General features: G+C 43.1%; 1 protein-coding gene across 6 annotated transcripts in view; it reads left to right on the top strand.

The window, feature by feature from the left end:
* PRKN (parkin RBR E3 ubiquitin protein ligase) overlaps window positions 1-17696 on the top strand; it is a 1237035-nt gene that overhangs the window by 798340 nt on the left and 420999 nt on the right. The window lies entirely within an intron of this gene.

Genomic DNA, 17696 nt, shown 5'->3' with positions numbered 1-17696 from the left:
CCTGTAAGTGCATCATTTTAAATGGCTTGAGGTGTTTGTACCTTTATTATGAGACATACTAGGCATACCAGTCCCTTCTAAAGGAGATCAGTCCTGGGTGTTCATTGGAAGGACTAATGTTGAAGCTGAAACTCCAACACTTTAGCCACCTGATGCGAAGGGCTGACTCATTTGGAAAGACCCTGATGCTGGGAAAGATTGAAGGCAGGAGAAGGGGACAACAGAGGATGAGATGGTTAGATGGCATCACCGACTCAATGGACATGGGTTTGGGTGGAGTCCGGGAGTTGGTGATGAACAGGGTGGCCTCGCATGCTGCCGTTCATGGGGTCCCAAAGAGTCGGACATGACTGAGCGGCTGAACTGAACTGAGCTGAACTATGCATACACAACAGTGTTTAAACACATTGATATTGTTATGTGTAGATTTGTATCATCACGGAGAACCTCTGTAACCACAACCCAAATCAGGAAAAGCTGTACCGCCAACAGTCCAGACACCCTCCATGTGCCCTCCTCAATCCCAGCCTTCATGCAACTATTATCTTTTTCTTTTTTTGCCACGAGGCATGTGCGATCTTCGTTCCCTGACCAGAGATTGAACCCATGTCCCTCACATTGGAAGCATGAGTCTTAACCACTGGACCACTAGGCAAAGTGAAAGTCGCTCAGTCGTGTCCAACTCTTTGCAACCCCATGGACTTAGCCCACCAGGCTCCTCTGTCCATGCACTTCTCCAGGCAAGAATACTGGAGTGGGTTGCCATTCCCTTCTCCAGGGAATCTTCTTGATCCAGGGATCAAACCTGGGTCTCCCACATTGCAGGCAGATTCTTTGCTGTCTGAGCCACCAGGGAAGCCCGAGGACCAGCAGGGAACTCCCGATGCAAATGTTATCTTGACTTTTGTGATATTCATCACCTTGCTTTTCCTGTAACATCACGCCTATGTCTATACTCCTCTGCTGCTGCTGTTGAGTCGCTTCAGTCGTGTCCGACTCTGTGCGACCCCATAGACAGCAGCCCACCAGGCTCCCCCGTCCATGGCAAGAACACTGGAGTGGGTTGCCATTTCCTTCTCCAATGCATGAAAGTTAAAAGTGAAAGTGAAGTCGCTCAGTCGTGTCCGACCCTTAGCGACCCCATGGACTGCAGCCCACCAGGCTCCTCCATCCGTGGGATTTTCCAGGCAAGAGTACTGGAGTGGGGTGCCATACTCCTCTAGATAATACAAATATTTCCTTGCTTTTAACTTTCAAATGGCTGCTTGACTGGTTTTGCCAGCGTCCATTCCAGTTATATCTTCAGAAAGCTCTGAGCACATGAACGACGTATTCCAGTGTTGTTATTCCGTTATTACTTCTGTTACATATACTGTGTTAATCACACTAGAGAATAGCTTTGCTTCTGATTATCTTCCTCATCTCAGGTGCTGTCCTGTGTGAAAACAGTTTTTGGTCAGCTGTTTCGGCAGGTGCATTTTGAGTTCCCATTTAGAGATATAAAAGCAAACTGAGGTAGGGACTCTGAAGAGTTACTTGGGCAAGAAGATCAATTTTATCACTATTTGGTGAAAATAAGTCTTACACTTAGATTATGAATTTTAAAAAGTACAGCCCACTAACTGTTAAATGTACTCCTTCATTGCTGAGTAATTCTAGGCTCCACTGTCGACCGCTTTGCATTTCATTCTGTGGCCGCTCCACGGCAGCTGTCCCACGCTTTACATCAGAGCATTTCAGCCGCTGAGGACCGCCTAAGGAGAGGCTGACTTCCAGCTGCCAAAGAGGCGATTGGCAAAGGGCAGAGAGTGAGAGCCACCCGGGCCAGACCCTCTGCGTCCGCTGTGCTGTGTCTCGGGAAAGAGCTTTGCCCTATCTTCATGAGCCACACATTTGCTGAGCTTGTCGCAGTTTTACCCTGGACAAATTGGGGCTATTTGTGGCCTCTAGGTCAGGAAAATTTAAGTTTATTTGAGACAGAAATTGCTTTGGATTTTAAGTTCACATTCCTGATTTGGACAGATGTTGCCTTTTTAAAAATAGTTCCAGTTGAAGAATTTGTTTTCCTTTATTACTTCCTCGTCATTGTCCACGAGCTGTGTTCACTGCCTCCTGGTGAATGGGGTTAGTTCTGTCTGTTACTTTGGCCACTTGAAACACACACACACACACACACACACACACACAGTCACCGTGACAAAACTTTATTCTTCCTTACTGTGTGATGTCTTGTATTAATGAGACTTCATGCATAGAAATTGCTATGAGCTGGTGACCTCCAACTATCTTTGAAATAATTAATAATGTGCTTAGAGGGGTTGATTTACATATTCATGAGAGTTTATATCACTGAGTTGCTAAGGAGCACAGTGAAACAATTTAATGTTTTAAATGCAGATCAATTTAGCAAGAGGAGGAGTGGTTTAACATTTTAGTGTCAAGATGGAAATAAATATATGATATCTGAATCAAGTAATTGTGAACAGGAAAATGTGAACATCTGCCAGGCCATCTTCTATGCTCTATTACTGACTCCACTTAGGAGTTTGGAAAATTAATATTTCTTATATTTTCAGCTTTTCAAGCTTTTACTAGAAGTCTTGGAGTTATATATTTATAGAGGGAAACACTGTGTGAAAAGAGTGGAAATATTGAAAGGAGGGGGGTCAGGGATAGCGTTCGAGGAAGTGGTTACCATCAACGACGCTGTATTAGCTTTCTAGGGGCCACCACAGCAAGATACTACGGACTGGGTGGCTTAAACAGCAGAAACCTATGCTCACACTTAAGAGGCTGGCACTCCAAGGGCAAGGTGCCAGCAGGTTTGTTTCCGTGGAGGACTCTCCCCCTGGCCTGGGCACCGCTGCCGTCATGGTGTGTGTCCCTCACACGGTCGTCTCACCGTGTGTACAGCTTGGGGTCTCTGTGTCTGCTCATGTCCTTTGGTAAGGACACAAGTCAGATCAGACTAGAGCCCACCCTAATGCTCTCATAGCTTCCGGTTACCTCTTAAGGCTCTGTCTCCAAATACGGTCACATTCTGAGGTTGGGGCTTCAGCATATGAATTTTTGAGGGACACAATTTCATCTGTTATAGCCACCTTTGAGACTCTGAAGCAGTTTCTGAATACTTGGCCCCCAGAGTCTGAGACCGCCCCACTGAACATGGGCCCTGTGTACATGCTCTGCTCCTGAGATGTGGATTCTTCTTCACCCCTCGTCTCCCCACTCCCCACCACCTGGGCTCTCCCCACCACCCGGGCTCTCCCCACCACCCGCACTCAGCCGTGTCTGGTTTCCCAGGTAGCAACATCCGTATGCCTGAGGAATGCAGGACATTTTTTTTGCCAATTATCTAATTTTAAAATCTGGGCTCCCTGACAAACATTTCAGGAAGGATCCTCTGAACTTTTCCATCTTTTGTAAAAATAAAAATACAGTGATCATCTCTGAGATGGAGGTGGTCATGATAGCATTTGCAGCCCTTAGTCTTTGGTTCCCCCAAACCAAGGCCCCTGAAGAAAGCTCGGCTGGATACTGTACTCTAAAGGGCCTAACCAACAGAACCTGAATATCACAGCTGACTCACAAATGCAGCTCAATTCTCAGTTCAGTTCAGTCGCTCAGTCGAGTCCAACTCTTTGCAACCCCATAGACTGCAGCACGCCAGGCCTCCCTCTCCATTACCAACTCCTGGAGTTTACTCAAACTCATGTCCTTTGACTCAGTGATGCCATCCAGCCATCTCATCCTCTGTCGTCCCCTTCTCCTCCTGCCCCCAATCCCTCCCAGCATCAGGGTCTTTTCCGATGAGTCAGTTCTTTGCATCACATGGCCAAAGTATTGGAGTTTCGGCTTCAGCATCAATCCTTCCATTGAACACCCAGAAATGATTTCCTTCAGGATGCACTAGTTGGATTTCCTTGCAGTCCAAGGGACTCTTAAGAGTCTTCTCCAAAACCATAATTTAAAAGCATCAATTCTTCGGCACTTAGATTTCTCTGTAGTCCTATTCTCACATCCATACATGACCACTGGAAACACCACAGCCTTGACTAGATGGACCTTTGTTGGCAAAGTAATGCCTCTGCTTTATAATATGCTGTCTAGGTTGGTCAACATTTTCCTTCCAAGGAGTAGCATCTTTGAATTTCATGGCTGCAGTCGCCATCTGCAGTGATTTGGAGCTCTTCTAGTCTGGGGCAAGTGGGCGGGGGATGGGGGGTGCTTTCCTTTAAAGTGGTGCTTGTATCTTTTGTCTCTGCCATCCCATTAGGGCTTATCACTTACTTTATGTTCACACTGACCCCCACATGCACAGTCCAGCTGGCAAAGGGGAAAGAAATGATGGAGGGGACATGCATCTTTCCTATCTCCCCAGCCTGGGCGTGGCTCACGTCTGCTCAGTCATTGGCTAGCCCATCGCCATGTGGCCTTGTGGGCTGCAAAGGAGCCTGGGAAATGAGGTCTAGAGAAACACCTATGTGCAGAGAAGACACGTGCAGTAGAACCTGGCAGTCTCTGTCAGAGACCCTCCTCCTTTGGAGCTGGGCTCAGCTTCCACGTGGTGGGTGTGACTGCTCACCCAGGACTCAGGAATCCTGGGCCACACCCTGACTTTGCAGTCAGATGGTGCTGCTCCAGTTTCAGACCTGCTCTCCCAGATGCTGAGTTCCCGCATTTAAAATGAAAATAAGTCTTAACTCAGAGGGTGAAATGAGAGTGCGTGTAAAGATGACGGGCACGCCTCCTGACGCCGCACAGGCGTTCTGTGGGTGACGGCTTTCCTGTCACCACGCATCGCAGCCTGTTTTCTAGATACTTAACAGTTCCAGCAGGAGAGGTGAAGCTGCAGCTCAGGTTTAATTAAGGTCTCCTGGCTAAAAAGTGAGAATATGATTTCTTTCTGGTGTTTTCTACATTAGCGCATTAACAACGAATGGAAATATAATTCCTGTGAGTCAAGAATTAACATTTTAAGCTTAAAACATTACATAAATATAATCCTGTAAAAAAAAAAAAACAAAACTCTAGAAATTATTGATACAAGATCTTATTAAAATCATTAAATTAGATTCACTCTCCATAACCAGGTTTTCTAAATTAGTCTTTTATAAAAGGGATATGTGTAGAAATCTAAATAGGCGCATTAACGAGTCTACCGTTATTTATTATTTCCCTTCTTTTAATATAGGATCAGTGCGCTATCTTAGTTGTTTGTATGACTTTTAAGTCCTCCCTCAAAACTTGTGTATTCTGAATCGGCCACCAATGAGTAATGAGTAAATTTCCCTTAAGTGCCTTTGGACTATTATCAAGTACAATGTTGAACACGTATGTAGTCTGAAGTCTAAATTATTCTAAAGGAATTGAGAGACGCACTGAAAGAAGTAATCTGTTGTGTGATGCAGAAGACGACTTTACAGCTGCTGTTTAATTTTTATATCACCCTTTAATTTGTGTATGTGTTTAAATATATATACAATAGCAATGTTTATATCAAATTAATATTGGCAATTAATATAGGTTTGAATAAAGTAGAAAAGCCATCCTTCCATTCTTCTAGTCACCTAGAAATATGTGATAAAACATGTGCAATTTTGGCACAACTTAATTTAAAAAAAAAAACACATGTTTTAGGTATGCTGCTGCTGCTGCTAAGGCGCTTCAGTCGTGTCCGACTCTGTGCCACCCCATAGACGGCAGCCCACCAGGCTCCCCCGTCCCTGGGATTCTCCAGGCAAGAACACTGGAGTGGGGTGCCATTGCCTTCTCCGGTTTTAGGTATACAGATATACATTTAATTTTCTGGAATGCTATTACCAAAGTTAGAGACAGTATGGCAGCTCTAGGAGTATATTTCTGGATGGAGCTCCCACCCCACTCCCAGTTGGGTGTTGGGGGTGACCTCCAATGACGCAAAGATCAGACTCCCGCCACCCTTCACTCCCACCCACCCCCAAGCCCCAAAACTTCATAACTCTCATTCAGTAGCTTTTAAAGAAATACACTTTAAATATTCTAATAGCCTAAAAAATAACAGCCTCCAACCGTGTTTATTTCTCCATCGTGTTATGCTTCATAAATAATCTGTTCTGTCCTTAGAGGTTCAAAAGAAATACAGTGATTCCGGTTCACAGCTTTCTCTCTGAGTGTAATTTTTTCTGCCAGGCTAATACTTATAAGGGAAATGGTAACAGTGGGCTTACAATGTGTTTTTTGGAATCTACAATGAGATGGATTCATTAGTGCGCTTGAACTTGTTTCTCAAATTAGACTACTGGTGTAGAAGCAGTGCTGAACTAAACGTGAGGCCGGTCCTGACTCTGCCATTAAATCAACACCTTGTTACTGTGGGCTCAGACCACTTACTCCAAGTGGGGACTAGGCAGGCCTTGTGTGTATGTAACCTCATTTGAGCTTCCATGAAATTAAAAGACGCTCACTCCTTGGAAGGAAAGTTATGACCAACCTAGACAGCATATTCAAAAGCAGAGACATTACTTTGCCAACCAAGGTCGTCTAGTCAAGGCTATGGTTTTTCCTGTGGTCATGTATGGATGCGAGAGTTGGACTGTGAAGAAAGCTGAGCGCTGAAGAATTGATGCTTTTGAACTGTGGTGCTGGAGAAGACTCTTGAGAGTCCCTTGGACTGCAAGGAGATCCAACCAGTCCATTCTGAAGGAGATCAGCCCTGGGATTTCTTTGGAGGGAATGATGCTAAAGCTGAAACTCCAGTACTTTGGCCACCTCATGCGAAGAGTTGACTCATTGGAAAAGACTCTGATGCTGGGAGGGATTGGGGGCAGGAGGAGAAGGGGACGACAGAGGATGAGATGGCTGAATGGCATCACTGACTCGATGGACGTGAGTCTGGGTGAACTCCGGGAGATGGTGATGGACAGGGAGGCCTGGCATGCTGCGATTCATGGGGTCACAAAGAGTCAGACACGACTGAGCAACTGAACTGAACTGAATTGAACTGATGATTCTGTGTGGTCGATATTAATAATCCCATTTGTCAAGTGAAAAAACTAAGACCCTCAGAAGGTAAATTCAAACACAAGTCTGCCTAATTCCAAAGTTAACTTTTCCTTACCCTTTTTTTCCTCTTTCCTTTTTTTTTTAATTATGAAAGTATGATAACACATTTACAGGAAACTTGAAAAATACAAAACAGTTACATATAGTTCTACTGTATATTACAATTATTTTTTAAGTAGAGAAATAAAAGTTTTTAGTTGGAATTTCAATGTCCAACTCTCAAAAATTAACAGAGTGACTATACAGAAAAGTAGAAGGATATCAGTTCAGTTCAGTCACTCAGTTGCATCCCACTCTTTGTGACCCCATGGACTGCAGCACACCAGGCCTCCCTGTCCATCACCAACTCCCAGAGCTTGCTCAAACTCATGTCCATTGAGTTGGTGATGCCATCCAACCATCTCATCCTCTGTCGTCCCCTTCTCCCCCTGCCTTCAGTCTTTCCCAGCATCAGGATCTTTCCCAGTGAGTCAGTTGTTCACAGCAGATGGCCAAAGTATTGGAGTTTCAGCTTCAGCATCAGTCCTTCCAATGAATATTCAGGACTGATTTCCTTTAGGGTTGACTGGTTTTGGTTGGATCTCCTTGCAGTCCAAGGAACTCTCAACAGTCTTCTCCAACACCACAGTTCAAAAGCATCAATTCTTTGGCGCTCAGCTTTCTTTATGGTCCTACTCTCAAAGCCATACATAACTACTGGAAAAACCATAGCCTTGACTAGATGGACCTTTGTTGGCAAAGTAATGTCTCTGCTTTTTAATATACCATCTAGGTTGATCATAGCTTTTCTTCCAAGGAGCAAACATCTTTGAATTTCATGACTGCTGTCACCATCTACAGTGATTTTGGAGCCCAAGAAAATGAAGTCTCTCACTTTGTTAATATTAATATTTCTCTCTGCAGTTTTGACTCCAGCTTGTGCTTCATCCAGTCCAGCATTTCTCATGATGTACCCTACATATAAGTTAAATAAGCAGGGTGGCAGTATTCAGCCTTGACATAGTCCTTACCCTATTTGGAACCAGTCTGTTGGTCCATGTCCATTCTAACTGTTGCTTTTTGACCAGCATACAGATTTCTCAGGAGGCAGATAAGGTGGTCTGATGTTCCCATCTCTTTAAGAATTTTCCACAGAAGGATATAGTAGACCTGAAAAGCACCATTAACCATAATAACTTTAATAATGAACATTATTAAAATTTATACAGTTTTCACACATTCAGTTCAGTTCAGTCACTCAGTTGTGTCCGACTCTGAGACCCCATGAATCGCAGCACGCCAGGCCTCCCTGTCCATCACCATCTCCCAGAATTCTCTCAAACTCACGTCCATGGAGTCAGTGATGCCATCCAGCCATTTCATCCTCTGTCGTCCCCTTCTCCTCCTACCCCCAATCCCTCCCAGCATCAGAGTCTTTTCCAATGAGTCAACTCTTCACATGAGGTGGTCAAAGTACTGGAGTTTCAGCTTTAGCATCATTCCTTCCAAAGAAATCCCAGGGCTGATCTCCTTCAGAATGGACTGGTTGGATCTCCTTGCAGTCCAAGGGACTCTCAAGAGTCTTCTCCAACACCACAATTCAAAAGCATCAATTCTTTGGCGCTCGGCTTTCTTCACAGTCCAACTCTCACATCCATACGTGACCACTGGAAAAATCATAGCCTTGACTAGGCGGACCTTTGTTGGTAAAGTAATGTCTCTGCTTTTGAATATGCTATCTAGGTTTGTCATAACTTTTCTTCCAAGGAGTAAGTGTTTCACACATTCATTTCAGTTCAGTTCAGTCGCTCAGTCATGTCCGACTCTTTGTGACCCCATGAATCGCAGCACACCAGGCCTCCCAGTCTATCACCAACTCCCGGAGTTCACTCAGACTCACGTCCATCGATTAGAGGGATGCAATTCTATTCAAATTCCCATCGACTGTAAACTAGAATACACTGCAACATATCCAGGGACATAAAGCAAGTTGCAAAAACTTTATGGTCTAAGGGTATTGAAATCAATAGGAGGGTCTGCTCTCTTATCACTGTCTTACCTTTTTTCATCTGCAGGACTTCTTCCACCTCACAAAATGCTAAGATCCTTGACTGTTGTCCCCTAAACCAAGAGTTACTTTTTACTTCTATGACATTTATCAGATTCCAGGTGAAAAACCAAATCCAATCAGTGAATAAAAAAAAGTACCTGTTAATAGATGTACAAGATCCTCACATCTATGTGGTTAGATCAGTGGTTATCGAACTGTGTTCCATGGAACCAAGAGAATAGGGGTTGTCCACATAGCACGTCAAGGATGACTTTATGTAGAAGGAAATGGGCGAGCAGAAGCAGTGTGCGTCAGTTATTCCTGTTCTATTAACTTAGGTGCTATGTCAGTACTTATCAAGATGACACTAGGCAAAAGAGAAGGTCTATAGTCAAGTCATAGCAGAAACTTTGTTTTAAGTAGTTTAGTTTTCTTTATAGAATGTTTTCTGAAGAGTAAAAGAACTATACACTTTGCACTGTGAATTAAAATAGCATAATTTAAAAGTAGCAAAATCCAAATTTTAATTGCCCTGTAGAATTGACATAGAGGGGAAACTTGAGTTTGTTACTGTTAAAATATTCTTTATAGAATATTTTTAGTAGGGCATAAAAGAATTTGAGGCACTTCACCTTCTAAAACAACTCAAAGCAATTTTTCCTTTGAATTTCTTACTCCTTGTTTTAATTTGAATGTGCTCATTTCGGTTAGAGACTGTTAACTTTCTATTATTCCCTTCCATTAAATCAGTGGTCTTGGTGAGTTTTTATCGTTCGTACATAGCTAGGCAAATAGTAAAAGATGTTGGTTCAGAGGGAGCAAGATTTCTTGTTGATGAAATACCACCACCATCATCAGAGTTTATTTACCTAATATACCACTTTAAAAGGTACTGTTTCAGGAACCGGGTGTTGCATTCATGCTAGGCATAATTTCTGTACCTACCTTCATATCAATAGGAGTAATTACCTATGAAGTATGCTTAACTGTACTTACATGCTAAGTGTAGCACACTCGGTATAAATCAACAACAGTTAAATTCAAACTTTATTTTTCAAAGAAACCTCTAGGTTGCAATTTTGCCATTCTTCTTTCTGATCCAAAAAAATAAAACTAAATCATGGTAGGCAAACAGCCATAAAGCTGATAATGAGATTTGCAACCAGCTCAGACACAACCTAAATCATGAGAAAGTTTAAAAGTCCTGTTATTTATTTTCCACTATGTCTGAAATCCGGAAAAACTCTGTTCAGGGAAAAGGAGGCCCACCTTGCCATTTGAACAGGAGGCTGGCACAAGTACCTCTGTTTTTTATGCTCTACACCCCAACTTATATGGTGTGTTTATGAGAAAGTTAGAGGAACACTGACAATTGCAGAAGCTTTTGTGGGGGATGATAATCATTAACAGGAATATTCTGTTTACAAGAGAGCCTGAAATGAGACTCAAGTAAATAATAAGCATTTCAGAAAATAACCCAGTTACATGTTTAACCACTCCAAGGCATTCTCGTCTCCTGGGAAAATAGCATGCATTTTAGAAAATTGCTTATAATTGTGAATTGTGTGTTTGCAAAGGAACTCAGTGTGCTGATAGGAAGCACATTTGTCAGAGCTTAGCAATGGAGTCTTTTTTTTTTTATTAAGGACTTTAAATAAATATGAGAGAAACATTTGCAGTTGGTTTCCAGATGCCAATAAAATATGTTTCTGAATCTTTGACACACTATTCTAGAAAAGACAAAGGAGCTATTTTGATTCCTGAGGGATTTAATTCAAAGAACACTTGAAGGCATTTAGCTATTGTTTTAAGCATGCGCTTTTCCTATGAGACTCTACATTGTAAGGAGACAGAATTCTAAGTTGCAAATATTAATTATTCATACTACAGAAAGCACCCTAATAACTTTACTCTTCTTATTTCATGTTCCTGCTGTAGTTCAGTCGCTCAGTGTGTCCAGCCCCATGGACAGCAGCATACCAGGCTTCCCTGTCTTTCACCAATCTCAGAGTTTGCTCATACTCATGTCCGTGGAGTCAGTTATGCCATCCAACCACCTTATCCTCTGTCATCCCCTTCTCCTGCCTTCAATCTTTCCCAGCATCAAGGTCTATTCCCAAGAGTTAGCTCTTAGCATCAGCATCAGTCCTTCCAATGAATATTCAGAATTGATTTCCTTTAGGATTGACTGGTTGGATATCCTTGCAGTACAAGGGATTCTCAAGAGTCTTCTCCAACACCACAGTTCAAAAGCATCAATTCTTTGACGCTCAGCCTTCTTTGTGGTCCAGCTCTCATATCCATACATGACAACTGGAAAAACCATATCTTTGTCTAGATGGAACTTTGTGGGCAAAATAATGTCTCTGCTTTTTAATATGCTGTCTAGTTTGGTCGTCGCTTTTCTTCCAAGGAGCAAGCATCTTTGAATTTCATGGCTGAAGTCACCATCTGCAGTGATTTTGGAGTCCGAAAAAATAAAGTCTGTCACTGTTTTCATTGTTTCCCGAACTATATGCAGTGAAGTGGTGGGACCACACACCGTGATCTTCACCTTTTGAATGTTGAGTTCTAAGCCAGGTTTTTCACTCTCCTCTTTCACCTTCATCACGAGGCTCTTTAGTTCCTCTTTTATTTCTGCCATGAGGATCATGTCATCTGCACATCTGAGGTAATTGATATTTCTCCTGGCAATCTTGATTCCAGCTTGTGCTTCATCCAGCCCAGCATTTTGCATGATGTACTCTGCATATAAGTTAAATAAGCAGGGTGACAATATACAGCCTTGACATACCCCTTTCCCGATTTGGAACCAGTCTGTTGTTCCATGTCTGGTTCTAACTGTTGCTTCTTGACCTGCATACAGGTTTCACAGGAGGCAGCTAAGTTCTGGTATTCCCATCTCTTGAAGAATTTTCCAGTTTGTTGTGATTCACACAGTCAAAGGCTATGGCATAGTCAGTGAAACAGAGCTAAATGTTTTTTCTGGAATTCTCTTGCTTTTCCTATAATCCAGTGGATGTTGGCAAATTTGATCTCTGGTTCCTCTGCCTTTTCTAAATACAGCTTGTACCTCTGGAAGTTCTCGGTTCATGTACTATTGAAGCTTTGCTTGGAGAATTTTGAGCTTACTAGCATGTGATATGGAGAAAACAATGACACTCCACTCCAGTACTCTTGCCTGGAAAATCCCATGGACTGAGGAGCCTGGAAGGCTGCAGTCCATGGGGTCGCTGAGGGTCCGACATGACTAAGCGACTTCACTTTCACTTTTCACTTTCATGCATTGGAGAAGAAGAACACCCACTCCAGTGTTCTTGCCTGGAGAATCCCAGGGATGGTGGAGCCTGATGGGCTGCCGTCTGTGGGGTCACACAGAGTCAGACATGACTGAAGTGACTTAGCAGCAGCAGCAGCATGTGATATGAGTGCAATTGTGTGGTAGTTTGAGCATTCTTTGGCATTGCCTTTCTTTGGAATTGGAATGAAAACTGACCTTTTCCAGTCCTGTGGCCACTGCTGAGTTTTCCAAGTTTGGTGGCATACTGAGTGCAGCACTTTAGCAGCAGCATCTTTTAGGATTTTAATTAGCTCAGCTGGAATTCCATCACCTCCACTAGCTTTGCTAATAGTGATGCTTCCTAAGGCCCACTTGACCTCACATTCCAGGATATCTGGCTCTAGGTGAGTGATCACATCATCGTGGTTATCTGGATCATTAAGATCTCTTTTGTATAATTCTTCTGTGTATTCTTGCCATCTCTTCTTAATATCTTCTCCAGGGGATCTTCCTGACCCAGGGGTCAAACTCAGGTCTCCTGCGTTGCGGCCAGATTCTTTACCATCTGAGCCACCAGGGAAGCCCAGTGAGAATGCTAATAATATGGAATTCTTTGAATTCCTCCGGCTGAACTTGCTTTGGGGTTATGCTGTCACATCACCGTGAAGGACAGTTGAACAGACAGATTCAGAATCTCTTCCTGTAGGTTCCTCGGAGGGTTGTGTCCAGTAACACAGTGTCAACTCATTGAAGAAACCTCTCCTGTGAGAACCAAGTCCCTTGTGGTTTCAGGGACAGAAGCCTGACATAAAGAGAGCTGACATAAAGCTGACATAAAGAGAGAAGAGTACTGTTAGGGATGGAGTTTTGTTGCTGCCCAGGGACAGACAGGTGTGGGAAAGACTCCTTGTCCATCCCGTTTGCCTCTGCCTCTCTGCTTCCTTCCTTTCTTGCTGTAAACCAGGTTCCTTTGCTTCTTGGCCTCCAGAGCAGGAACCCGCCATTCTTCTTTCGCTCCCAAACTGAAATTGACAAAGTCTCATGCCTTGGTCAGCTGACTTGTTTTTTTTTTTTTTTGACTTGTTTTATTAAAAGATATCATACCTTTGGAAACCAGGAGCAGTGCCGGACAAATGTGGCTTCTCCTGAATTCCGTGGCTACTTTCTGTGATGCCCGTGATGCAACCATGAAGGCCCATGGTGTTTCCTCTGTTCCCACCACTGGAAAGATCAGAGCCCCCAAGGTATATTTTCAGCAAGTGTACTATTTTCAGGCAGGGTCTTTCTTATGCCATCCTCAGTCTTTGGCCTTAATCATCTCTTAACTGTTTTCTATTCTCTTCAATTGTCCATCTACTTTAATCTTACTGTTTGTGTAGATTTGTACAGCAGTCTCAAATCCTTTCAAGGATGTGGCATGAATAAACTGATAAATTAAAATACCATTTGAAAATAGTAGGAGACTTCCCTGGTGATCCAATGATTGAGAACAACTGTGGCCTAGAATGGAGAAGGCAATGGCACCCCACTCCAGTACTCTTGCCTGGAAAATCCCATGGATGGAGGACCCTGGTAGGCTGCATTCCATGGGGTCACTAAGAGTCCGGCACGACTGAGTGATTTCGCTTTAACTTTTCACTTTCATGCATTGGAGGAGGAAATGGCAACCCATTCCAGTGTTCTTGCCTGGAGAATCCCAGGGACGGGGGAGCCTGGTGGGCTGCTGTCTATTGGGTCGCACAGAATCCAACACGACTGAAGCGACTTAGCAGTGGCCTAGAATACAGCAAGAGTGCAGCAACAGTATACACAACATACCACCTGTAGAATTTTATTCTTTTTCTCTAAGCATTTATTTCATGGCTCCACAGTATATAGTGTGAATTACCTGCATGATCTAATACATAGCCACCAATCATATGTGCTCCTATATCAATTAAGTTATATAAAATTAAAATTCAGGTTCTCCTGACCATAAAACAACTGAAAGATATCTACTAGCTACTGTATTAGAGCAAATACAGAACATTTTCACCATCACAGAAGTTTCTGTTGCACAACATGACATCAGATAGTCTGAAATTTCCTCACTAATAGCTTGAAATTAACTTATCAAAAGACCCTAACTTAGACCTTTTGATTCTTTCTTAATCTTAATTCCGGTGCTTTTGTCTTTTTGGTTTGCTTCTATGTGATAAGAAAGTGAAAGTCACTCAGTCATGTGTGACTCTTTGTGACACCATGAACTGTATAGTCCATGGAATTCTCCAGGCCAGAATACTGGAGTGGATAGCCTTTCCCTTCTCCAGGGATCGAACCCAGGTCTCCTGCATTGCAGGTGGATTCTTTACCAGCTGAGCCACAAGGGAAGCCCCAGAATACTGGAGTGGGTAGCCTTTCCCTTCTCCAGTGGATCTTCCCAACCCAGGAATCGAACCAGGGTCTCCTGCATTGCTGGCGAATTCTTTACCAGCTGAGCTCTCAGGGAAGCCCTGCAGGAGTCTCAGAATCCATTACCCTCTTCCTAGATCCTCTCACCACTGTCCGTTTGCTCATGTCTTTACACAAAACACAGCTCCTTTTTCACCGCATCTCTGTTCAGGTCAAGCTCCCGAGACTTCACATTGTGTCTGAAATCAAGGATCACATCAGCCTACGTTTCTCCCTTGACTGCCTGAATTCCTGTCTCATGAACTCTCGACACCTGCCCTACGAGTGCTGTTCTGCTTTTGAAGTCTCACCTGGAGCAGTTCTGTTCCTGTCTCTGTCCCCGTATTTGGGGTGCCTGTCCCTTCCTCTCTGTGACTCCAGAGACCTCAGGTGTCCGCCTAGACCTCCCTCAGCCCAAGGTCATGCCCTCAAGATGCTCATCTCCTGTGCAGTTTAATTACCTGATATAAATCATTCTTGGTAACTCCAGTTAGAGTGTAAGCACCCCCAAGACAACCTTCACATCTTGTTCTCTGTTTGGATTCCCCATTTTGCCCAGCGCCAGCCTCCTCCTCCTTAAGTCCGTAGCAGTTGAACTGCTGAGGTTGTGTAAACCATGGGGCAAAGTCCGCACCTTGGATTTCCGGTCATCCCTCTGCTTCCTGTTCCTGACTTGTAAAGTCAGAAGGTGGGCCTAGGTGGTTTCTGGTGGTTCTATCAGTTCAAAATTCTGTAGTTTGGTAAAGTCAGTTTTCTAAGCTGTTTTACTTTTAGGTGCCCTTATACGTATATCGTGATATTATCAGCTGATAGCTATTGCTGATTTTAACTTACACATCTGGTAAATCTCATGATTGCCATTTGGCACATGAGCGTTTTGCAGCCCTCTATCAAGGTCTCCTGTTATTTTGTGCTACATGGCACAGATCCATCTGTCCATCCAGTTTTTCCCAAGCTTGATTTTTCCCAAGCTCAGTGCACAGTGTTTATAATGGAAATGGAAAAGTGTCTTTAAGAAAAGACAGTTTCTCCTCTCAGGGAGCTTCCAGTTTGTTTGGAAACAGACATACAACAATACGGCAGTGAAGACTCACAATGAAGAGTTGAGGCAAATACCTACTGTCGTTCATTGCAGCACCATGGTCCGTTGCAGCACCATGGTCCGTTGAAGTATTTGTTCTTAATAAAAACGACTGTGCTGCCTTGTGACCAGGACATAAATCTCAGCCGTTCTCTAGAACATCTAGTTAAGTGATGGAGTTTCTGTTGGTGGGATCTGGCCTCAATTCTAAGGGAGTCTGTCCTCCTGAAATTATTGCTAAATGCTAAAAGCGTGGCACGGGGAGAGGTACTTCTTTGTGGCCATGGTGTAAGCTTTGAGTGGAAACACTTGCTGCCTTAATGAACGTTTGACTGCTCACGTCATCAGTAACCATGTCCATATGTGCAGAGACAGGCTGGACACCCACAAATGTCAGGAAACATCAGCGAGATTTGGTGACTTATACTCTTAGAGGACACACACTTCACCTCACACACTTGTGCGTTGAATTTTGATTTTGCTGAACTGAAGGTATCAGAACTGAAATTGAGGGGAGAAACGTGCATCTTTCCCTCTTTAAAGGTGTTGTTTTAATCCATTTAGTATATCTTTTTCATGAAGCTGAAAATGTAAAAAAAAAAATCGGTTTCAGTACGCAGATGTATGCAGGAGAGGTGTGTAGTGCTCTCGCTGTGCAGTGTTGCTGTAAGACTGATATGACCAAGTCTGACCTTGTGGCACCATTTTTAAATTCAGCTCAGTCTTACACTGTTACCAATTAGAGTGTGAATGACACTAACTAATTAAATTGAAGAAAAGGGTATTCATAAGTGGATGATGTAAACAGAAAATAAAGTTAGCACTTGACATTATGACCACAGGAATTTTTTTTTTTTTTCTAGAAGGAGCTGTGTGGTTAAAGGGTATGTTTAGAGACAAGAAAGACAAAAAGGCATTTGATTGACAAACATGATTTGTAGTTCAATCCATTATATTTATGCTGTGATGCACCTCATCCTTCAATTTCATCACAAAGATTCCTTTATGTTGAACTAACATGTCAACTAATTGGTTGCACTTAAGAAAACTGAACCCAGTTTTCTGCTTGAATATATATATTTCTATATCCAGGGAACCCCAGAACACACTTGAAAGCTGAGATATACAGTCTGAAATGTCGTGACCATTGTGTACAACCTATGACAGCAATAAAGTCACATCAACCAAACAATGGGAAAGCAACATATAGGAATTAAATGTACCTGAGTCAGTGAATAGAAAATGATCACTGAAGCATGGTACATATAGTAGCCTAGAACACATGCAGACTGAAAAGTAAGAAATGAATGCTCCTTAAATCTGGTGGTGAAAAATTGCTATTAACCTTTATTAAAATGGTTAGCGTCTTAAGTCCTGAAGGTAAAGGAGTCATAGTTATTAGAACTGAAAATGCAACTCAATGGTTCGTTAGTCTCTCACTTGTAATGGCTTTTTGGTGCTTTTGGAAGCATTCACTTACTGTCATGGCCAATCGTGGCAACCAAACACACTGAAATGAATGGTCAGGGAGCTGGCCCCACCGTCCTTTACAATGAAGGGTGTGCCAGAGGGAGTCTAGAGATCAGTCACTGAGGGAAGCAAAGCAGAGGCACCCTCAGCTCATATTGCAATGCTCGCTGTCCTCATCGTAGGACAGCGCGTGTGTCCATCCTCAAAGGTTTACATTCACCGTTTGGAGGAAATCTGGTGTCTTCTGAAATGAGAGATTTTTTTAATGAATGAGATTATACGTGAAATCAGTTTGCTTCATATAGACCTGTGAATTTGATAGCAAGCTTGGGGATTATTTTACCCACCTGGATATTTTACAG

This window comes from Bos javanicus, chromosome 9 (assembly GCF_032452875.1).
Source record: "Bos javanicus breed banteng chromosome 9, ARS-OSU_banteng_1.0, whole genome shotgun sequence".
Lineage (NCBI taxonomy): Eukaryota > Metazoa > Chordata > Mammalia > Artiodactyla > Bovidae > Bos > Bos javanicus.
The sequence above is the reverse complement of the archived record's forward strand: the minus strand, read 5'-3'. Positions and strand labels throughout refer to the sequence as shown.